The sequence below is a fragment of the Protopterus annectens genome, chromosome 11.part0, assembly GCF_019279795.1.
Source record: "Protopterus annectens isolate FY-2018-M chromosome 11.part0, PAN1.0, whole genome shotgun sequence".
In the NCBI taxonomy this organism is placed as follows: domain Eukaryota; kingdom Metazoa; phylum Chordata; order Ceratodontiformes; family Protopteridae; genus Protopterus; species Protopterus annectens.
This window is the reverse complement of record NC_056745.1, coordinates 77,110,075-77,135,458: the sequence shown is the minus strand read 5'-3', so window position 1 is coordinate 77,135,458 and position 25,384 is coordinate 77,110,075.

Below are 25,384 nucleotides of genomic sequence, written 5' to 3'. Positions count from 1 at the left end.
AAATCAGCAATATAGCAAAAATACAGTTTAAAAGTGCAAAGTACAGTATAAAATTGTACTTATAGTTAGCAGAATGCAACAGATTCCTTGGATTACAGATGAAAACAGCAGAGCAGTGGCCAGTCACATGACTCTTGAAGGAAGGTCTATTCCTCTCTTTTCAGAATATTAGAGACCAGTTGTCCTGAATCTTCTGTATCTCTGCAAGTGTTATAGGTCCACACATTTCAGAACTAGGGAATTAAATCTTCACCAGCAAATAAATAAAATGTGATGGAGAGAGAGAGACTCATCACACCGCACCTCTGGAATCCACTACCCATGCAGCTTAAACAGTGCAACACTCATTCTTCAAGTAGAAAATAGGTCATTGGAAAGGTACCCACAAATTCACCCAGGATTTACCTAGCCTAGCTAGCAAACAAAAGGGGTATGGCAGAGGGTGGTATTGGCAATGGGTTCACTAGACTCAATTGCCTTGAAATTAGAATGAATCCTATGACTTCAATGAATGACTGCAGGAAGTGCTTGCTTATAAAAGTTACAGCAAAATAAATAAATAAATAAATAAATTCCTATGCACAGAATCAAACTTTTATCAGCAGCTGTAGAAAAACAATGAAGTATTGAAAATGACTATAATATTCTGCAGTATATGGTTAGCCAGATTAATGTTTCTATAAGGAATATATCGATGTTATTTCAAAATATTTTTTTAAATAAATTGAAAACATAATACATAATTTTACCACATATTTAAAAATTATTATTTAATAAAGTCTTCTTATTTCAGCTTTTCCTGGTTAGGGGTCACCCCAGTGAGTCACCTGTCTGCTCATGATTGGCAGTGGAGTTTTTTACAGTGTCGAGTTGCCAGCCTGGCACCCAACTTTACACTGAAGGCACACACACACACATACTTTCATGCCTAAGGCCAATTTAGAGTGACCATTCTACCTACTTTGGGATGTGGGAGGAAACCCACATGACCACAGGGAGGACATGCAGACTCTGCACAGAAGGCACCCCAGCCGAGGATTGAACCAGAGAACCTCTCGCTGGGAGGTGGCAATGCTAACCGCTGCACCACTGCAGCTGCCCAATTATTTAATAAAGTAGTGGGATAATATGTATTACTCTCATAGGATTATTTTCAATTTTTTGAGTAAAAATTAAAATGTCTCTTTAGAAAACAACTTGGAACAGAATAAATAGTTTCTTTAGAATATAAGATACTGCATCACATTTAAATGTTATTTAACATTCTGTGGACAATGTTTAGGATCAGGAATTATGTTTCAAGGTAAAAAATCAATGCTGCAATTAATATTTAAATCTAAACAGAACTCAGAGTTAATGTGGGCTCATAAAGTGGTCATTGTAAAACCTCTTTTTTAAATAAAATCATGGGCCAGATTCTAAAAGGTTATTATGAGGGTTGCATACAGTGGACACCTTGTGGTAACCACTTCTAATTCAAAGGCAGCCCTAACACAGTGCTTTAGCATGAAGATGTGCACCACTGCAGTGAGCTGTCACTGAGGTCATTCCCAATGCTAATGTGCATGTCTGAGGAATGGCCCATGCTAACTACCCATGTGCTGTTCCCCTGAAATGCCTGCAGTAAGACATTTACATATCCAAGTGATTGATAGAATAGCTTAGCGACATAAAACACATGGCTGTTCATATTAATGAACAAGGCCAAAAGCTCATGTCACCCATCATGGCAGAGGTGTGTTGGGGAGTTTAGTAGACAGGTAGTGTTGGGGAGTATGCATATGTGCATGTGTATGTGTAGGGGTGCATGTGTGAGTGTAGTCTGCTTAGAAGGCTTCAGTGGTTGGGGTCAGTTGGGGGATGGGTAAGGCATGAATTTTTGGACTGGTGAGTTTTTTCACAGAGGTTTTTTGGTGGGTAAGCCATGCGTTTTTAGACTGGTGAGGTTTTTCACAAACTTTTTTTGAAGTATTAATGCTGACATATAGGGGAGGAGTATATAGAGCCATCATAGCATTTCATTTTCTGGTTGGCAGCTGTTTGCTTAGCAGTACCTATATTCCTCTGGTCTTCTTCTTCATTTAATGGGGGATGTTTTAGATGTGATTGTTTAACACTAAATGAAGTACACTGTAAGTACACAATTACAGCAAGTGACCTTTGGTGTCCAGCTTTACTGTTATGCTTAAGACATTTTTACCTGTAGCAGTATGGCTGAAATACAACTGTTGCTGCTCAGCTGGCAGCCTTTGATCAACCATTGGTAATGCAAATTAGGACTGATAAACCTTGCAACACAACATTTATATGTAGCTACAATACCATAGAATACCTCTCAATCTCACCACCTGTCCCTAGCACAGCATACCATATAAGGCCAGGTAAGCCACGCATAAAATAACATTATTGACATTTGTGGAAACCCTGTCTAATCATATGCTGATAGAGTCCGTACTCTTAAGGGACCTAGACCTAATACGAATGTCTTAAATATTGTTACCTTAGTGAAGTCAAACTTGTTGTCTGTACGATTGCACCTTACTGATGAATGTATTTTATATGTATGTACATTTGTGCCTTACTGATTAATGTATTTTACATGTATTTCCAAATGCCTCTATTGTCTTTATGTAACTGTACTTTTCAAAATGGAGCTTTTCTCCCCGGGCTTCCGCTGAAAATGGACATATATCCAGTCGGACTTTCCTGGTAAACAAATGTAAAATAAATAAATAAATAAATAAATATACTCAACCCCTCGGTATGATACCATCCGATGTGGGGGCAGAACAATTAATAGGTTTGGGGTAGCACTGCATGGCAAAATAGACCCTCTACAATGCTTCTCTTGATCTTTTGAAATCCAAACCTTAGTCTCTAAATCTAAATGGGTAAATCTAGAAACTCATAGGTTCATAGGTCCCATTGATGCTGTGTTTTTGTCTGTGGGTTCAGTGATTTTTGTATCATTTAGTCTTGGTTTTATTTGGGATTGCCTGATCCATGCAGTCCTGAGTTCTTCACTATGGTCTTTTTTATGAACTCCAGGAACCATTGGGCTAGAATGTGGGGTGTCTTGAGGTAGCAGTTGTTTGGGTGTGTTTATGTGTTTGATTCAGTGGGTGACAAGTAACTAAATGCAAAAAAATAAGTACAGTAAGCAATGCAGATATCACTAGTGATCAAATAACAAGCAAACAAACAACAAGTATATAAACAAAGCTAGATTCAGTAGGCCTGGATCTAGTCTATGCTAGAGCAAACAAGGTGAACCAATTTCAATAAGATACAGTTCAAATATTCAGGCACTATAAACCTTTAACCAGAAAATTCCCAGCTCAGAAGGGCATGGATTCTTTACTAATCATAAAACAGTCCGCAATAATATTTTAGAATGGTATTCATAAATAGATGAACAAGTCTGAGAACTTAATCACAGTTATGGTTTAAAGGAGTATTAAAATTTCCTGCAAGAATACTACTAGGAAAATTAAGTAAAGAAAGATATGCAGGCAAAGAGTTTTTCATTTTGCATTTTTGTTAACCATTAAGCATACTGGACAAAGTGTCCCATTTTGGGGAGACCTGGAATCACAGTCTGGTTAAGTGACTTGCTCAGAGTTACACAGTAGGCAAATGGAGATGAAAGAAATAAAATACTCTACCCTTGACTACAAGAATCATGTTATTAATGGCTAATAGCCCTAATCTTGTATGCTATCTGCCAGACTATGTGTTAAAAAATAAATGTGAATTATTCTGAAATGGTGTGTAAACTGAAGCCATAGCAAATACAATATTGTATGACTTGTTAAACAGACATGTAATCCATGCAGCTATTTAAGCATTTTAACTTTAATTATGAAGCACTATAACAACCCCTGTATTGTAATTATTAACATAAATCTTATGTATTTATTTTCTTCATTTGCTAACTGGGGCAATGCCCTTTTAAGCCTCAGCCTAGGTATGTAGAGGTAACACACACACAAAAAAGAAATACACAACTGTGAAAAACAAAAACAAAAATTACACTAAATTGGTAAATATAGCACTTTGTCTACAGCATCACCCCCACCTGCAAAAAAACACTTGTGTTCTTGAAGCACCTTACTTAGATAATTCCTTCTTTCACTGTTTTTAAATGGGAGAATGGAAAATGAAGTAAGTGCATTTAATTAACACAAAGCCATATTGATCTATCTAATCTACAATATCTATCTAATCTACAATATCTATCTAAGCTACAATATCTATCTAATCTAAAATATCTATCTAAGCTACATATCTATCTAAGCTACATATCTATCTAATTTACAATATCTATCTAAGCTACATATCTATCTAAGCTACAATATCTATCTAAACTACAATATCTATCTAATCTACAATATCTATCTAAGCTACATATCTATCTAATCTACAATATCTATCTAATCTACAATATCTATCTAAGCTACAATATTTATCTAATCTACAATATCTATCTAATCTACAATATCTATCTAAGCTACATATCTATCTTTCTATCTAATCTATGTATCTATCTACCATTGTCCTAAACTAGAGTTCTATCTGTTACTTGCATATAAATGTACACCACATCAAAAGTATGATAACATACATATAACAGTGTTAGTATGAACGATGTAAAACTGTTTATGACTATTGTAAACTGTATCTGTCTGTAGTTTATACCATAAGTGTCTGTAGTTTATACCTATAAGTGTCAATAACTAGATACCCTAATGGATCTAGATGAAATATGTACCCAAGTTTATCTGCAGGTTCTGTAAAAATTGTCTCTTTGGAGCTTTTCTCCCCGGGCCTCCACTGAAAATGGACATATATCCAGCTGGACTATCCCGGTTAACAAACGTAAAATAAATAAATAAATGTATATATCTATCTCATCTATCGATCTGTCGAATCTACATATCTATCTAATCTACATATCTATATATCTATCTAATCTATGTATCTAGCTAGATATATATCTATCTAATCTACTTATCTATCTTTCTGTCTAAACTATGTATCTATCTATTATATATCTATATATCTATCTCATCTATCTAGTCTACATATCTATCTATGTATCTATCTATGTACCTATCTATCTATCTATCTATCTATCTATCTATCTATCTATCTAATCTCTCTCTATTTATCTAATCTGTTTATCTACAATATTTTAAGTAAACTTGCAGTAGAGTTGATAATTTTACATAAACATTCCAGAGTAAAGTGAAAAAGTTCTTGAATGCATTTGTTGAACTGATGCCATATTTTGGGCATTTCATAGTCAGATAATAATGTTCTTTATTAGAGATATCCACATCCTCTCAGTAACATGTCTTCTAAAAACAGGTCTATACTTCTTTTAATGTCATGTGTTGTAATCATCAAGCACTTCTTCTGAGGCATTTGTTATTCAATAGCTTACTTGTAACACTAGTAATTTTATGGGCTACTACCATAACCACTCTGACTCTGACGTTATTTGTCTGTTGCCTTGCTAACATGTTCTTATTTCATACTACAGTTTATATGAATCTTCTTATACTTAAAACATGGCATATTGTTTCTTTCGGTTTAATATCAAAATATCACAACTAATTTCTGCAAGTGTTCACTTATGTGACTCAAAATGTCGTAAAATGGTCATATAACTGAAAGTAGGAATTAAGGAAAGTCGACAACTCAGGAATGTCGACTTTATTGTAAATACCTACACTTCCGGTTATGTGCTATGAATGTTTTGCAGGGGGCAAGCACCCCCTAGACCCCCTGCTACTTATATATACTAACTCTGAGATCGCACTACAGTGAGGGAAAGGGTACATTTCCCGGTCCCCACTATAGTGTGATCTCCATTTAAAATGATGAACCCACAAAAGTGAATGCAAACCAGCACTCTCTTATGAATTTGTCATTTTAAAAATCAATGTTACGACACCTCAGGATAGTGCCTTTTGCCCTTCCAAGGTCGCGTAACTGATATATGACATTTTGATGGCAAACCGTTTCTTTCATACATGCATGAGTGGCATGATATCTTAATGTTTTTTCTTCTGTTTATTTATTTATTTTTGTTTTTTTTTTCCCAATAAGTCCACCAGTTTGGTGATGTCTAAAGTTAATAATCAGATTTAGTCAATCAAGTTTTTTTTTTCTGTGAATGTATAAGCCAAATATTTTTGCTGCCCATCATATTGAGCAGGATTCAAATGCAAGTCTTAAAATGTTAAATTGCACTTTTTGTGTTAGTAGAAACTCAGTCAATTTCACCTGCTAACATTATCTCACAAATCTTGGTCATCTCCTCATCATACAGTTCAGTTTGCCATTGCCTCTGCTTCTATAGTTCTTATTTGCCTGTTTCTATATGAAATAATGCATAATTATTGTTAATAGTAGTGGTAGTAGTAGCAGTGTCGTTGCTGTTGTTATTGTGTTAGAAACTGGAGTTGTACTAATTTGTGTTGGTAATAAAACTGATGCAATAGCTCCTCCTTAATCATCCCACTTGGGATGTTTGACCATTTTATCATTGATTCCGTAGTGCAAATGTACACAAACAGCTACTTCCTAAGAGTCGATGCAAATTTAAGGCTGCTGGCAATGGTTATGAGCATTTTCAAATTTAAAACCAGTTGCTGGATTTCTGTTTTTCTTTTGATCATGAAGCTTTTGGCTGTTCACAAAATGGGTTATGTCTGGGACCCGCAGTGTTTCACTCACAATATTATTTAAAAATTTTAATTTTGTATTTTGCTCATGAATAGTAAATAGGCAATTGTAACAGCAAACCATGTAATCTGTCTGTGATATCAATAAGACTTGTTGTCGGGACAGATTTGTGTCCCAGAGACTCCCCTCTCTGTGGAATAGACTCCATCTCCACATCAAGCAGAGTACCTCTTTACCCCTGTATAACTGGGTGTGAAGCAAAAAATACACCCCTGGGATTCCACCTGTGTCCCTGCTGGACAGGGTCTTTAGCTGCTGACTTGTCTAAACATGGGCTAAACTCTTGGCTAGGCTTATAACGGCCTCAGAGCCAATAGCCTAGTAACCTCCTATGATCCTATGATAATAAGAAATTCATGAAGAAGGATCAGTTGTATTCAGTAGATTCTGTTCAGTTAATATGAAAGAAGGACTATGGAGAAAAAGTATAAATATGACTTAGAATGGCCCATTTAAACAATGTTTTTTTAAAAACAATTTCAAGAGTGAAACAAAAATTTCAAATAAAATATAAACTTAAACAATGAAGAAAACATTTTTTCTATGTCAAGTAAAAAAATTAATTAGTCCCAATCTGCCAGAATAAATCAATAACCTTGTTTTTCTAAGTGTACTGTCATTTATTTGTCTATGTATCTGTTTAAACTACATCACAAACATATTCAAATGATTTATGGTTACATTTTATAGCATCACAAGAAATATACTATTGTTAAGTCATGCTGGAAAGGACAGGAGTAGATTTAGAATAAATAGTAGTTTTCTCCATCATATGTATTTCTTAAACTTCTCCAGGAGTTTTAGTCAATATATTTGATCTTCACTGACATAATATATTATTGAGGTCAGATCCCCTGTGTTGAAAAAAGAATATTAAAGCAATGAAAAGCCAGAATGCAGGCTATTCATGCTTTCACATATGGGTTTATTTTCATGCTAGTAAAATCAATGTTGTGTTTCAGTACAGAGAGATGTATTATATATTTTTTTCATGGTATCAATAGACTTAGCAAGATAGGAGATTTTTTTCTTTAAATGGATTTCTTGAAAGTAATACTCAGTTATAGATTCCCTTTCCAAAAAAAAAAATAAAAAAGAGCACAAGAAGCCAACATCTCCTCAACCACATGAGTAGTTAATAATCTGAGTGGCTTTATATTATATTGCATTTGCTTAATGGCAGGAGAAAACAAACCTACCTTGCTTGCTTTTGTAAAGTGCATTTAACATTCTACTTAGTCCCTCTGCCCTCCTACTTACCCTTTTTCTACCTGTACCATGCCCTCTTGAATACATCTGTGGACCCCCCCCCCCAAGTTCTGTTGATCCATTTCATAGGTGCACATCTGAGTATGAGAAAAAAGTATTTACTAGGATTCAGGGAACAGCTATTCTCTACAGTATGCTAACAGCAACTAATACTTTCTCCTCTGTCTGTCCGATTCAGAATGATCCATGACATTGCTCTGTATACTGATATTATTATTTATTTGTTTATTTGTTTCATTTTCTTAAAAGGGGGGTAGAGGACTTAGCCAAAATGGACCCATATCAGCCCAGAGTTCCAAAAGAATATCAAGACTGCAGTACAACAGTGTGGGAGACGATGCTTACAATATAAAACTATAGGTACAAATAAAGAAAAAAGTAATGCAAATTTGGCAGGTGCATACAAAAAAGGAAAGGAATCTAAAACAGAGTACGTCAGCTATATAAAAGTAACATGAAATAAACCATTAAGATGTGCATTATACACATATACATATGTCAAAGATATTTCACAGCTGTGATTCCATCACAGATGATGGGGGTGACAATTGCTTCTTTACAAGTGGGGACAATTTATTGACAGAGTGAGATCTTCAGTTTGTAATGAGTATGCCATAATATAAGATCAGATCACTTTTTATGGAACCTGGAAAAAGGACATCAGAGCCTGGGGACCCATTATTGGGTAAATATAGCAGTAGTGTCTCAATCTCTTTTTCATAATGGTTTTGAGGTAGAAAGATGGTTTCCAGCAGCCTAACATATTTCCCTTTTATGGCCTCCAGAACTGTATGCCATACTTAAGCCTTGATCTGATGGAGACAATCTAGAATTGGAATGTTACTCCCTTGCTTCTGAAATCTATCTGCATGGATACACCATAGCATTCTTTTTGCTGCTGAAACATTTTGTAAAATATCTGAAACATTAAGTTAACCTTATGCCCCAGCTCATACTCGTGACTGACTAAGGCATTGTTTGTGCTTCCCTTTCTTAACTTGTGCATATATTTCAAAATGTAGAAGTCAGGAAGTCAAGAGTCCTTTCAGTCTGCCTCAACGTATTCTCAGTAATACAGCCACTTTTTTTGCGTTCTTCTCTTTGATGATACAGTATTAGGATTTTGAGTGTTATCTTAATGTTTCCATATGTTGCTGTGTTAGATACATACATTTTATACTGATCTGTGCAGCTCTTATGCTGAAGTTCACAGAATTATGTCTGCCTGATATCACTAGGCCATTTCTGGTCTCCTAAATTCTCATTGCTCTAGCCTTGCCTCTGCATAAATGGACTTTGTTCAAATTTACAGCTGGTTATCTTCCTTGTGCCATTGCTAAAACATTTGATGTTACTACTAGAGGCTCATTTTTGCTTCTACTACGCTCCCTCAATGTCTTAGATAATAAATATAATCCAGAAATCAGACCCTGATTCACCCATTTTGGATGCAGCAGATTCATCTATACAAAAGTTCTCATTCACATTGTCTTTGCCACCCTCTGGTGGTAGCAAGTGTGCTTTTTGGTGCATTATATGGGCAATAACCATTGTTTACATCTGAAGGTACAGGTTTAAGAAGTAGTTATTGCTTTACATAGTATGAACAGGACAGTTGCTCTTTTTTGCGAATATGGAATGCAAACACAGTCAGGTATACTGCATCATATTCCCTGGAATCCTTTGTATCCCAGTAGCCAGGTCAGTCAATAGCCCAAAAATGATGCACCTATGTTTCACGAGAGTACAAGACAAAGCTAGTCAACTAGAAACAAATTCATTACTGGAACCTACAACTAGTCTCTGAAACCTGGATCAACCAAATATAATTTCTTTCAACGAGCTTTCTAATAGTTGCTGCCATCACCCTGTTTCCTTAACCAATTTTGTGATTTCAGGAGTCACAGACCTGGCCTGTTTGTGGGGGCTGCTATTCTGCATATTTCCTGCAATATGGTTCTTGACATAGCTGATGCTGGGTGAACACATAAATGTTTTACTCTTTTATCCTAACCCTGGATGAAACCCTAGAAAAGAAATAAAACATGTTTTCTGGCACTGTAGCATTGCTACTAGAAGGGTGATTTCACATGGGGGGATACAGTGTGGCTTGCCTCCTGCAAAAAAGTATGTTTTATTTTATTTTTTTAAGTTTAACTTTTGCATGCGCTGACATTGTTGGTTGATGCATGTGTAATACTGTGTCAACATTTGCAAAGTCAACTTTTTTGTGGTCGGCTTTGTAAAGTTTGAACTTCTGATGTTTCATTTAATTTATATATATATATATGTAGGTTTACTATTGAAACATTGAAACTGCATAGGTCAACCGGTCACATGGTCAACCCGAAATCCTGAATCCAGAACAGCGAAATTGCTGCCAGGTCGAAATTGAATACATCGACACCTGTAGTTCAATGTATTCGACATAGCAGGAGGTGATGTCAGTCACTCATACTATTCAGCTTACCATACCATGACATTCCATAGTCAATGGGATGTGTATTTTACTATTTTGCAGGGGGGAAGCCCGCCTGCACCTCCTATGTGGGGGGGCTGTACCCCCACACCCCCTGCAAATTATATATACCAACTCTGAGATCGCACTACAGTGAGGAAATGGATTAATTCCCTGGTCCTCAATGAACTGCGATCTCCACTCAAAATTCCTAACTCAAACACTTGAACTACACTACCCATTCAATGTGGTGTTGTTGTTGTTGTGTCTTTCAGCTTTTCCCAGTTAGGGGTCGCCACAGCGGAAATCCGGTCCGCTAATGATTGGCAGTAGATTTTTACATGCCGAGTTGCCAGCTCTGACGCACAACCTTCAATGAAGGTACACCCATTCATGCATGTCTCCACACAGAAGACGCTTTAGCTGAGAATCGAACAGGACAACGTTTTACTGTGAGGCGACAATGCTACCACAACACCACCACTGCAGTCCCATTCAATGTGGTGTAGTCAATGTATATGGGTTCACAAAACTGCCCATTGGAAAACTGCATTTCAGCAGTGTCATTCTCAATCTAATGCAGTTTGCAATGGTGAATGCAAACCGTATACATATATATATATATATATATATATATATATATATATATATATATATATATATATATATATATATATATATATATATATATAGGTCTACTTCAAAACATCTAAAACCCATAACATCTAATTTTATAAGATTGAGACCAGAACATCTAAAACCCAAAACATCTAAAACCCATAACATCGAATTTTATAACATCAAAAATGTGCATCAGAACATCAAACACTACAAAACTCAACAAAATAACATCCTTTCCACATATAACGACACCAAACTACCAAACACATTTTTTACTACGTTTCTGCAGGGGGGCAATCCCACCTGCACCCCCCACACCCCCAGTAAATTAAATATACCAACTCCAAAATCATACTACAGTGGGAAAAAGTTAATTTCCTAACCCTACTGTATCAAGCCCCCCTGTAGAAATGTAGTAAAAAATGTGTTTGGTAGTTTGATGTCATTATATGTAGAGGGGATGTTATTTTTATGTGATTTGTAGTGTTAGATGTTATGAAATTCGATGTTATGGGTTTTAGATGTTTTGAAGGGGACCTATATAAATATATATATATATATATATATATATATATATATATATATAATATATGCAAATTATGTCTTTTATATAATTGTCTTCTATTAATACTGCCACTAACTGCTTTAAACTACACTGCATTTTGCTTAAAATCTCATAAGTTAATATATTTACATTGCTTCCATATTGTACAAATACCTACCACAACAGCAACATTCCTATATGCATAATGCACTGTAACATACTAATTTAGTCAAAGTAATGTTATGACCAAAAGACACCTTCCCATGATACCTCTAACTCTGATACGTACTGACTCGTTCATTCAACCACTCTTAGTTTCCTTTGAGATCTCTAACTGCACCTAGTTAACTGGCAAACAAATTACTTTTCTGAACAGCATATTTCATTCTGCCCTTTTCCACTATATATAATGTTTTACTTTGAAGCAAAGTATTTGGTATACTACAGGCAAAATAGTTATTTATAATGTGAAAGTAATATGAGGCTCTGTTGTCATTTCAAATACTCTTGATGCTGTTTTAAACTGATTCCTATTACTTTGCATTTTGTTTATTTGTTATCAGTCACTTTTTATTACTGTATTTATGAGCAGTGTTTCTCTCCTAGGACATTTTCAGTGAATAACTTGAGCTAAAAAGGCCTAGCCAGTCAACAAGTAATAAATAGATAAATACATACATACAGACATACATACATGCACACATACATAAATTAATAAAACGTGTCTCTCTCTCTCTCTCTCTCTCTCTCTCTCTGGAAAGAAAACCCAATTATCTTTGACATTTGATTTGCATCTGCTATTTAAATCCAATTTTGAATGAGACCTTACAACATAAATTAAACTTCAAACAGCAGATTCAAAAATGCATGCAGCTTAAGTTTAAAGTATTAGTGATAAAATATTTCATTTGTGTTATTATCAATGGCTTGTGATAACTTCAGAAGAATTACAAATTAAGACTTCTGCATGCTCCTGCCCTTTCAGAGCAACTGAACTCATTATATAGAAGTGGAGACACTGTTAGTTGTGTATCAAAAGTGACCCTAGTTCATGAGTCAGTCTGAACTTTAATAACATGTGGGATAATTAGCAATGGAAGGACTAATTCAGGGGGAATATGTACTGCTGAGTTACGAAGGCTTTTCATAAGCTTCTACTGCAAGACAGTACAGAATAAATATACAGAAATAACAATTGTGCACAAAGATTTACCATGGATTAATATATGCTAGGGAATAGCAATCCTGTTGTTCAGTATGTAAAGATTCATCAATATGCAAAGATTCATTTTATTACAGACGCATGCACACACACACACACACACACACACACACACACACACACACACACACACACACACACACACACTAGAAAGTTGAGCCTTATCACTACAAAGATATTTGTGTAGGCATGGTTTGGGGTATACCTCCCGTACCACCTTACTCTTGAGCCAACTCAAGCATTCTTTCTGCCCACAACCCTTACCCTGCACATAATATTATCAAGCTTTGTTCCCAAAGCAGTACCACTACACTAGATGGCCACACACATATAGTTTACATGCACACACAACACATTAATCACCTTACCTAGCATTTACGCTAATCCTAACCCAGAAGCACTCACAAACACATACATCTCATAATAAACACACATACACACACACACACACACACACACACACACACACACACACACACACACACACACACACACACAAAAAAACATTAAATATAACCCCCTTCCATAACAAGCCATCTCTTACACATACACTCCTAAAGCTGATGCAGAAGTGCTTGGCATTTTTAAAAGCCATGGCCAACACCATTAGAAAACTATGTGGTCTGAACAGGCAAACCTATTGAAGAGCAGTTATGTGCAATGCAGTGCAATGCAATGCAATGCAATACAATACAATACAATACAAGGGTGCAGCATTGCCAAGAAAGGGATCCCCTTTCTTTGTTAATATGCTACCAACTGAGAGTGCTGATGCCTAATTATTATGATTTCTTTATGAATTGCAGTCAGGCCTGATAACTGAGCATCACACAGTGTGGTAGGGATGTTCCTGAATGCAGATTGTGTACACTAAGTTTATGTTGAAGGCCATGAATTATAGAGCTATTTGATTAAGAAGCTAAGAAAGAAGTTGCAATAGCAAAGAATAGGGCATCGAAGGCACTGTACCAACTTCTGGAAATGACTCAGTAAAGGGCACAAAGAAACTATATCAGGTTGCAAGGCAAAGCCAGAAAGATAAAGAAGATAGTCAGACACCCTTCATAAGGGATGCCAGCAACAACCTGCTCACCAGTCCACAGGACATCAAAGGCAGATGGAAGGAGTATTTCCAGCAGCTTCTGAATGAAGAAAACCCCACAGAAGCTGTACAGCCCCAGAAACAGCCTAAGATGAGAGAAGAAGAGGAGCCCACCCTAGAAGAAGTAAGAACAGTACTAAGGAAGATGAAGTCAGGGAAAGCAGCAGGCTCAGATGAGGTCACAGCAGATATGATAAAGATGCTGGGTGAGATAGGGGAGAAATAGCTTCTGAGGGTTCTAATAGCAGTGTGGAGACAAAGGTGTATCCCAGATGACTGGAAAATAAGGATACTCATGCCAGTGTGCAAGAACAAAAGGGACATCCACAACTGTGGGCAGTACAGAGGCATCAAACTCATATCACCTTGCATGAACGTTCTGGAGAGGGTGATTGATAAATGGACATGCAGAGTAGCAGAATGTAAGATGGGAGATGAGCAGTTTGGATTCAGATCAGGATGCAGCACAATTGACCCAATGTTTGCATTGAGATAGATACTTCATAAGAAGCTAGAGATGAGGAGAGAGTCCAACTGACATTCCTAGACTTGGAAAAAGCATATGACAAGGTCCCAAGAAAACTGATCTGGGCAGTAGTGCGGTAGTTTGAAGTCCCAGAAACATTGGTAGAATTAGTGCAGGCTATGTACAATGACTCAATGACTCAAGTACGAACAGTGTTCGCTCTCACAGAGGGGTTCACAGTGGGTTTGGGTGTACATCAGGGTTCAGCTCTGAGCCCACTGTTGTTCATACTGGTGATGGACTACATTAGCAGAGGTCAGAGGGGACAGATCAATAAAGCTGCTTTATGCAGACAATATGGCAGTACAGGCAGACTCTGAGCTAGAACTTCAGCAAAGGATAGGAGAATGGAATGCAAATCTGAAGGCAAATGGGATGAAACTAAGCACAGATAAGACATTGGGAATGGCAGCAAATTGGGGAAATCAGAAGAAGCTGAGAACAGAGATAGAAGGGAAGATAGTGGAACAGGTAAACAGCTTCAAGTATCTGGGAGGAGTAGTTGAGGAGTAGGGTAGTCTGAATGAAGAGTCAAAGCTAGAATCAGAGGGGCTTCAGCCAACTGGCACAGAGTATCAGGTGTAGTCTATGACAGAAGAGTGCCAAAGAAGCTGAAAAGTAAGGTGTACAAGACAGTGGTGCGACCAGTACTACTGTATAGTACAGAAACCTGGGCAGTAAAGGCAGAACAGTTGAAGAAGCTAGAGGTAATGGAAATCAAGTGCCTGAGAAAGGTGATAGGATGAACACTGTGGGACAGATGAAGAAATGAGGACATAAGAGCAGAAGCCAAAGTAGCTCCAGTTGCAGAAAAGATCAAAGATAAGAGATTATGGTGGTTTGGGCACATGTGTAGAAAAGCAGAAGACAATCTGGTGATGAAGATTTAGGACAGACAGGAAGAAGGTAAGAGGAAGTGAGGATGTCCAGCAAAGAGGAGGATGGAGTGTATGAAAGATCTGCGACAGTCAGGCATGAGTGTTGAAGAAGGCAGGAGTGTGGCACTGAACTGAGAGAGTTGGTGACAGTTAACATGATACCTCGACCCCATGTAGAAAAATAGAAAAAAAGGGGCCGATGATGATGATGATGATGATGATGATTGATTAAGAGCATATCTCCATTGCAATCAGGAAAAACTAGTTGCTTTTCCATGTGTGCTTATGTGGGTCTGATCTCAATCTCTTTTGCTTAAGGGTTCTTCCTTACCAGATTGTTTTTTTGTGTTGCCCAATTGGGCAGAAGAACTAACTGAGCAATTAAGTGGCTAAGGGAAAATATTTATTATCTCCTGCTGACACAGAAAAATATCTGCTCTGAGCACGACTGCTGATGATGCCTTAATCTGGTCATCTCTGGCTGTAGATAAGGGTGGAGTTTTGGTAGATGATTTAATACATTTGTTTTGTTGGCACTGACAGGTAGTATTGTAATTGTTAGCTGTGCATAGCTAACAGCAGAGAGATGGTTGATGCTGTCGACCATCAGGGAAGGATCCTTGTAAATAACTCATATCGACAGACAATACTAGTTGCCACTACTGGCTGACAGTGGAAGCATGCTTTGGATTAACTATAGATGAGACACATTACCTAGGTCCAGCAGTTTCTAAATGTATGTTTCTTCACTCAAGAACTGAAATAAATCTAGGACAGAAGAGACCATTTCACATTCATTACTCTAGGGTCTACTGTAGTCTATTTATTTATGAGTCCAAAATGAGGGCAACATGAGCCACGTGATGGCATAAACTGCCTCAGTAAGAAATAAAATAGTCAAAGGTTAATGACTACAAGTGGCACTAAAACCTGTCATCTGTATCATCATCATCATCTTCGTAGTCATCGTTATCATCCATAACATTCTAGCATATCATGTAGCTGCTGTGTTTGCTCACAAATTTCATCTAAGAGGCTGTTTTGAAAAATACCAAGCTCATTTCAAGGAAGCCAAGTATTACAATACATTTTTGTGAAATTACTTTATCACTGATTATTGCCAGCAGCATATTACTAAAGTGTCATTCAGGAAAAGCTATTTCACATGGGCTGTTGAGTTTAAAAATAATCTTATTTTCAGAATGACCACATTAACATTTTATGCCAACAGATTAATGGTTATTCTCTGACAGTGTGAGGCACAGTCACTAAATTAATTTCAGGTTATGTACAGGTGAGACTGATATCACAAGGGGTAACTGATGTTGTCTGACTTTGTTTATCAGGCCAAATTCTGAAAGGATGCTACAGTGGTAGTCAAACCTACAAAAAAAAGCAATTCTGGTCCATGATTTGCAGAAAACAAAGCATCACCATTATCGTTCTCAGAAACAGCAGGAGAAACAATACATTTACCATCTCCAAATTCTTGCCTATAATTGACAGAAGAAGCTGTTTTCTAACTACATTCTACAACTGAGCTGTAACTGTGGATGTCCATTGGAAATCTACAATGCCAGGGAAACATGACATCAGGCCTTGCACGGTTTCACCACACTCTGTCAGCTAGGAGTAAAACTGGTCATGCCTAGGTATATAATGTGAAAAATGCACTTGGCTCTCTACAGACTCGGATTTTAACTCATAAACTTCAGTTCATTGACATCACACTGAGTCCGATCTTAGACACACATAATGCACAGTAATAAAGCTTGTTATCTTAAAGGCATTTCATGGTGACAGTCCGAGCTAAAAGCTGCAGAAGGCACTATTCTCTATTCCAACAATTTATCTATTATGCCTCCAAGAGCCAGAAGAGAAACAGCTATTAGATAATCACAGTATTATAAATGACATAACATACAATAAATTGAATGTTTCCATGCAATATATCCCACCTCCTTCTCCCCCTACCTTTGTGTCAATATTTCCAGATACCATATGTCAGACATTACACACACACAACAAATTAATTTTAGGTTATTTTAACCCTAATTGGGATTTGCCCTTACAGTCAACAATTCCCAGTCATGTTCATCTATACTGACTTGTTATTAACGTAAACACATTTTTAGGTTTGATTACACTTTTTGTGTTTCTGAGGTTTTGCACTGTGGCCACATTGCTATGAGCTACTTCTTTGTTACATTTTTTCATTTCCAAATCCAGCTGACCAAATCCCATTTCAGAAAATAATACTACGGCTAACTTGGTGCTCACATACCATATGTTCATAGGTTCATAGGTGTGTACTAGGCTAATGGCCCTGCAGCCTTTACAAGCTTAGACTATAGCATTACCCTGGCATCATGCCACCCGACCTTAGTTCCCAGTGTCTCTGTCGAGTAGAGCCACTGGAGTGATGCCCCAAGGTGAATTTTCTATTTCTCATCCACTCATCAAGATTTCTCTTGAAGAGAGCCAGTGAGGTGCTCTGTTTGACATGTATGGAAGTCTATTCCATAGCATGGGCAGTCTCTGGGTTATGAACCTGTCCCTCCAGCATGTTCTGTTGATTGCGGTAATGAGGTTGAGGTCTCTGGAGTGTGTGGTGTGGAGGGATTGGGATTTCTTCAGATGTAACATTTCTAAACAGAACTGGGTCAGACATGGCTTTGTAAGTCAAGCAGAGATTGTCTCTTAGTAGGCGATATGAGACAGAGAATAGTTCTACTCATATGGTCCTTCTATCACTTATGAATATTCATTGAATCTCACTGTGTATACCAATAACTAAGCACTGCATACCATCTAGAATCATCTTTCTAAGTAACTTATCACGCCTGTCTCCCCAGTGCAACATCCTCTGTCTGGGGCATCCTAAAACGGTCAGATATCAGTGCTGTCTCTGAGCATTTGATAACATTATGTGCCTTTCCTAGAAGAGATAATTCCATTAATATTTGTGTAGAGGGAAGATCCTATGCCAAGGATATAACACACATGATATCATCCCTGAAGAAAAGTGAGCTTTTCTGGTCAACACATTAGTAATGTGCATATTTGTCTATTGGAGCCACATTATGTCTCTTTGCAGCCCTTGCAAGCACAACATAAATGCATTTAAATTCCAGTAGTTCAAGGAGAAACAAATTACCTTAATGAGAACCCTATCACTTTCTTGAAAGATATTAATTTATTATTTGTAAAGAATTCTAGAAAGTAAGCGAAACAATTTTAGTAAATATTTTTTTTAATTAATGCATTTGATTGTTTTAAGCAATGCAGCTACATAACACACCTTTAGAAAACTTGGAAACTGTTTAAGCCACTTGAAATTAAAAAGCATATCACCAATGAATTGGTAGTTGCCATCATTCAGAGGCTGTGGTAATGTCAATGCTGCCAAAGATGCATGGTACTCTATACACTGCTTTTCTCATCTAAAACAGCCATAAAATTATTTCACCTTTAAGAATTCATTTTAGTTATTTCAGAAACTGATTTGATGCTCATGATGGTAAGAAGAGAGCTAAGGAGTGAACTCCAGAAGGATACTGGCCCAGACAACATACTGGGCAAGGTATTAAAAGTCTGTGCTGATAAACTGTACACAGTACCCAAGGAAATATTTAACACCTCTCTTGCCATGGCGAAAGTACCCTCATCGTACAAAGAAACTAACGTCATCCCACTACCTAAGAAAACCACTCCCTCCAGCCCTAAAGCCTATGGACCAGTCACTCTGACATCCACTGTTATGAAATATTTTGAGCAGCTGATCAAAAAGCATCTTTCATCATGCCTATCTCCTGATTTTGACCCTCTGCAGTTTGCCTACAGAGCTAATCATTCCATGGCTGATGCCATATCAGTAGCACTACACATCTCACTTGAGCATTTAGAAGGCAAAGATAACTATGTGAGGATGCTGTTCATAGACTTCAGCTCTGCATTTAATATGGTGGTACCAGGAAACATTTCTGTAACTGGATCCTGGACTTCTGGATTGAGAGACCACAGAAGGTGCATTCGGGTAAGAACACATCAAAGTGTTTCATGATTAACACCAGGTCCACAGGGATGTGTTTTCAGCCCACTGTTATTCACCATCATGACCCACGACTGCTATGCTAAGAACAAGTCAAACCATATCATCAAATTTGCTGATGACACCACAGCCGTGAGGCTCATCACAAAGGATAATGCAGGGGCATAGAGAGAGGAAGTGGCATCTCTGATCATTTGGTGTGAGGGGAACAACCTTGACCTGAATGTAAGCAAGGCCAAGGAAATTATCATCGACTTCATGAAAAGGAGAACAAATCACCCAGTGCTCAGGATCAATGGTGAGACTGTGGAGAGGGTTAAGCGTATGAATTTTCTGGGTTTACAAATATTAGAGGATCTCTCGTGGTTGGGAAACACTATCCAACTGGTCAAGAAAACTCACCAACACCTCTACTTTTTAAGAAGGCTAGACAAAGCTAAGCTTCCTACTCATATTCCCTCCACCTTCTATAGAGGTGCAATAGTGAGTATCCTCACCTGCAACTTCACAGTGTGGTCTGAAAGGTGACAGTTGCAGAAAGGAAGGCGCTACAGAGAGTGGCGAGGGTTGCAGAGAAGGTAACAGGTTCTAGTCCTCCATCAGTACAACTTTATTCTGCAAGAAGCATCCGGAAGGCCACCAAAATAATACAGGACACCATGCATCATGCACATGGACTGTTTAAGCATCTGGCAACTGGCAGGAGATATCCCAGCATCTGCTGCAGGATTACAAAATTCATTTACAGTTCTTACCCTACAGTAATTAGACTTCTGAACATGGGCACTAATCCCAGGGGGTCTGGACTCATAATAAGTCAATTTTTATTAATTTCTGCAATGTATACTTACATATATTCCAAGTAAGTGCAATATTTATTTATTATATTCAGTCAATATTATTTAATCCACTCAAGTGCAATATTAGACAAATAACTTAGGCATTGCTCAATTTGTAGTGTGTTTTGTATTACTTTAAATAGAGTAGTTAATTTAACTCAGTGGAGGGTATTATTTTCATATATGAGTGCTGGTAAATGTCTCTGCTCTTCTTTAGGTGCATTGAGAGTAGTATTGTGTTTGTTAGTTATGTTTATTCCTCTACTTATATGTGTTGTTTCACTTTCCTTTGTAATCTCAAGAATTGAGCTGATGCACGAAATTTCATTTAGGCTACACATATGTAGTTCTAAATGACAATAAAGCTTACTTTGACTTTGATATAAAACAAACATCTGCTACCGTAGGCAGTTGTTGTAAGTGCACATTGTTATTTATTTATTTTTTGTTTATCAACAAAGAGTTGTCCTGTAAATCCTGTTATACTGTGAACTTTTATCATGCCTCCTGCTAAATTGCCATTCCTGTGTTATATCTCCTATTACTCTGAAGATCTCATTAAATGGAGATTGCATGTTGTCTCTTACGGCTGCCTTTTATTGTCTTTGATAATATATCCTTCCTGTCAAACCTATAGAGCAAATAAAAGTGAATTATTGAGAAAAGTCTAACTAGGTGCTCTCCAGAAGAATGTAACAACAAATTCGGAAAGACTGAACTCTGAGAGGTAAATACTGAAGGCAGTTTTTCTTCAAAAGTGCATGGAATTTAAGTATCAGTCTGTCAACAGAAGCATTAAGGGAATCTTGGACTAATTTCAGCCTTTCAGAAATGTCACAGTGTGCTTCAGATAGTAAAATGGTTGTGAACATGTCTCATAATTAGCACGTACATCAATGAATGCTTGAATGTTTATTTTAAGCTCTATATGCCTAGTGTGTTTCTCTCTCTCTTTCTCTCTGTGAATATATATTTATGTATATATGTATATTTGCATGTGTGTGTGTATGTATATGTAATTAAAGACCCTGCTATAATATTTACTATAGTTTACTAATGCATTTTCTGACAAGAAAAGGTAACAGTAGCCAGTGTGTTGTAATGTTTTTCTTGGAGCTGTCATAGCAGGGTATATAAGGTCAAGTCTTCAGTAAATCTTGATTTATCAGAATGTGGCTTGTTTAAGCCTTCTTCTGTGGATCACCTTGCAAAGCCTTTTCCACTTAAATCCATCATTATACAAGCTGTTGTGCAGCTGTTCAGCTGTATGGACATAAATCCTACTCTCAGTTTTGGACTTGTCTTCCTGAGATGGCTTTATTGTTTTACCGTAACACAACAAATTGTACTAGCAAGTTCCAGGAAATTCTGACCTGCTTTTACTGTGCTTCACATGCAGAATCCTGATCATCATTCATGCGTGTTCTATCCTGTATGAGGTCACAGAACAGTAATATTTGCTGAAGTTTTATGTAAGCATTTTGCACTCCTAATTCAATGTCACAATATATGGATGTCCATGTCTCCACATCACCACCCACCTTGTCAGTCTGAGTCACTGAGTTTTTGGATGTTAAATCAGTATTCTGAGGTCCAGTGCTGTTTAGAGAAAAACAACCCCCTTTCTAGGGCAAGGGCATGAATGACAGGGGAGAGGTATACATACATTTTGCTAGTACAACTTTTAGCTCCATAAGCAGCAGGATTGCTACAAACTTCTGTACCACCACGTATTCAACCATTTCTCACTCTACCCATTCTGCTCCCTGTTAGTTCAGTGGGGTTCCAAAGTTATCATACTGAGCACAAGTTTGATGGAATATTCTACCATATTTTCTCTGATACCTCTTGTAAATTACTTACATAACAGCTGCTCCCATATGCTTGAACTACTGTGTCCTCTTTTCACATGTTTTACACATTATGAACTGGGAACTCCAGTGCTATGATGAACTGCAGGGGGAGGCTGGGGGACCACTTATATCTACTTTCTTTATTCCTTTTTGTAGGTTACTTTTTACCCTGTTCTTGTTTATTATCAAGTCTCAGATTGACCAGACATTGCCCATTCATTCTTCTGAAAGGGGGATTTAACTCTGTTATAAGACAGGAGCTGTACAAGAGGGATCGTCATTCAGACGTCATTCAGTCATTAGGAGTACTTCATTATCTCACTGTCAACACAACAGTGAGAGCATTTTTTGAATGTCTTTCCCCCACCCCTGGGTGGGAGGATGAGTGGACCTTGTTATAACAGTGGCCTACAAATACTCTCCCCTTGTAAGTGCATGGTTCTGAACAGTGTATGGTTTCTACATATTTGTAGTTTGGTGAGTTTATTGCCCACTCCAAGGTTACCTTTTGCAATGCTGCCTCTTCTCCATGGGATAGTGGCATTTTGTACATCTGACACAACCCCTTTGCATAGGCCCATTATTACATCACCTTAGCACTTGCAAGTGCCCATGCTACAAAGTCAGGTCACCTAGGCAATAGTTAGGCTTTATCTCTTTATCCACTACACCAGCACTGGCCCTTATAACCGCCACCACCATCTTTGAAAAAGAAAAGCTTTATCAGACTGTTGGCCAGTCAGCTCCCAAGTGCTTTTACTCAATGGTTATAATAAATATTTCTCACATCTGTTTCCTTTTAGTAATTCATACATCCTCCGGTACAAATTGGCCCATAATACAATCAATAATTAAGTCCTTGGTAGTACCAGGAAGCATACAAGCCATTGTACACATTTATACACCAAGCAAAGGGTTGTTCAGTGATTATACAGCACACCTCTCCTTCCTCAGAGAATGTTTATGTGAGTGTGTGTGGGGAGGGGGGGGGGGGGTCCAGTAAACCTTCTTCAGTTCTCCTATTCCCTTAACCAGTAGGCAAGTAATTTAACTCCAAAGACTTGTTTAGCAGTGTGTCATAACTCTCCTACCAAAAGTAATAACTATCTAATGAAATAACTTAAGGTGAACATTCTGTAGCAAATCATGTCTGAAAATTTCTGAATTTTTCCCTGTAAAGAATACTATTTACCCAGATGTACTTATGCCCACTAATTAGCTGTCCTCAGAACTGATATATGAAACCACATTCAACTAATTGGCTGACTGATGCCAACATTTAAGATTCATTTTTCTTCTCCCCAATGTCAAAAATATTTTGATTTCAAATATTAATTTGCCTACTATCTACTGTATACATACCATGTTCTGAAGCCATTGTTTATTTTTTGTATTTCAAAATGAGGACCTCAGCAACATTGAGAAGTTATTTATTGAAACCCTTTTTCATTGGCTAAGGCTCCAAAACAAAAATCCAAGACGTCAGGAAGGTTTACTCAGTTCCAGCTGATTGAATAACACCTTTGTCCACCCTGCCCTACAATTACGATCTACATCTGTGGAAAATGTTCAGCTGCTGATTGAATGCAAAGTGGTATATCAAGTATACCAAGTACACTTAAAGCCTTTGGTAGCAATGAAACATTCCATATCACTTTATGTTGCTTATCCTCCCAAATTACAAAATGGCAAATGAAACTGATAAACTAATGGTCAGATTCAATAAAGCCTACATGGTCCATTTCTATCACATGCGTGGTTGCAAGCTATTTTGGATTCAGCAAGTGGCTCTACATAGTCTGTAGAGCCATTCAGAGCTGTGCAAACAAGGTAAACACCATGGCATACTAATTACAGCATAACAGCTGAATTGTATGCTAATCAACCAATCCAAAATGGAGGAGCTATTCAATAGGCTATAAAGTAACTGTGTAGGCTCAGTGCTAGTTTTCCCTGCAAATTTCAAAACCTATTGGAATACAGTCATGGAAAGGAGTCTACACAGAAAAATTGTTAGGGGCTGCTGTTGCTTTAATTCATGAGTATGTGCAACAGGCTGAAGTCTATGCAGTTGCTGCTGCTAATAGGCCAAGGTCAAGAAGGAGAAGAGTTTTCATACCCTGGTTAACTTACCCCAATCTACATGACATGGGAACTGTAGAGCACTACAGGGTGAATATAGACACACTACAACCTCTGTCGTCCTCAACTCAAAGCCAGAGCAAACTGAGGGGAACCCATCCAGTGGAGAGAAATGTATGTGTAGCACTTAAAATTTTAGCTACATGTACCTTTCAGAGACAAACAGAGGACATGCTCATCAGTTCCTGAATGCTATGCTCCAACATCCCACTGACCACATATATTTTCCCTGTACTCCTGAAGACAGGGGCCACAAATATGCAGGAGTTCTACCCTATAGCACACTACACTGAAGTATTGGGTGCCATAGATTGCACACATGTTGAAAGTAGGGCACCAGCTAGAAAACAGGGAAGGCTCTACATAAATAGAAAGGGCTCCCACTCAATTAACTACCAAGTCATGTGTAATGCCAAGGGAATCATCATGATTGTGTGTGCTGACAACTCAGGCAGTTACCATGACTCACATATCTGGCACACCTCCCAACTGTATTAGGTGTTCATAGGGAAGATGGTCATTTACTGGGGGATGCAGTTTATGCCCTGGAACCGTGGCTGATGATGCTCATCAAAAATGTACACGCACCTGCTGAAGAATGCCATAATGAAGCATACGCTCAAGCAGAAATATTACAGAGCGTGTGTTTGGGCAGCTGAAGTCGTGGTTTCAGTGCCTAGATACATCTGGGAGAGTCCTGTAGTACAATCCACATACGTGAATTGAAATATTCACTGTACATGCCATGCTACACAACATCATCCTGAGAAAACAGCTTCAGCAGGATCAACAAAGGGAAGGGGCACACATCACACCACCAATGGCAAGGTCATCACAGCCACACTCAGGTGAGGAGTCAGAGGGGGGAACCTGCAAATGCTGTGGATGTAGGCAAATATAGGCATGCTCAATATGCCATTGTATTGGCTAAGAGACAATGCGTAGCACACTCACTCACCACCTAGAGGCCTTAAACCTTTCTTCTACACATATAAATATAGTAACACTGATGCCAGACAATCCCCACAGCTTTTACCTACCAATTTAATGATTGTTTCTCACAGCAACTGACTGAGTCAGCCCTAAAATAAAACTGTTGCAACTGCTGGATTTACAAGGTAAGTGT